Source organism: Gavialis gangeticus, unplaced genomic scaffold (genome assembly GCF_001723915.1).
Source record: "Gavialis gangeticus isolate Ggan-Ray unplaced genomic scaffold, GavGan_comp1, whole genome shotgun sequence".
Lineage (NCBI taxonomy): Eukaryota > Metazoa > Chordata > Crocodylia > Gavialidae > Gavialis > Gavialis gangeticus.
This window is the reverse complement of record NW_017729032.1, coordinates 68,103,860-68,104,183: the sequence shown is the minus strand read 5'-3', so window position 1 is coordinate 68,104,183 and position 324 is coordinate 68,103,860. Positions and strand designations below refer to the sequence as shown.

General features: G+C 50.6%; 1 protein-coding gene across 1 annotated transcript in view; it reads left to right on the top strand.

Moving 5' to 3' along the window:
- GTF2F2 (general transcription factor IIF subunit 2) overlaps positions 1–324 on the top strand; it is a 192,290-nt gene that overhangs the window by 143,291 nt on the left and 48,675 nt on the right. The window lies entirely within an intron of this gene.

Here is a 324-nt window from a genome sequence, read left to right as displayed (position 1 = left end):
TCCAGTTTTGGGCTCCACAATTCAAAAAGGATGTGGAGAAGCTTGAGAGAGTCCAGAGAAGAGCCACGCGCATGATCAGAGGTCAGGAAAACAGACCTTATGACAACAGGCTGAGAGCCATGGAGCTCTTTAGCCTGGAAAAGCGCTGGCTCAGGGGTGATCTGATGGCCACCTATAAGTTTATCGGGGGTCACCACCAGTATCTGGGGGAACGTTTTTTCACCAGAGTGCCCCAAGGGGTGACGAGGTTGAACGGTCATGAACTACTGCAAGACCATTTCAGGCTAGACATAAGGAAGAATTTCTTTACTGTCCGAGCCCCCA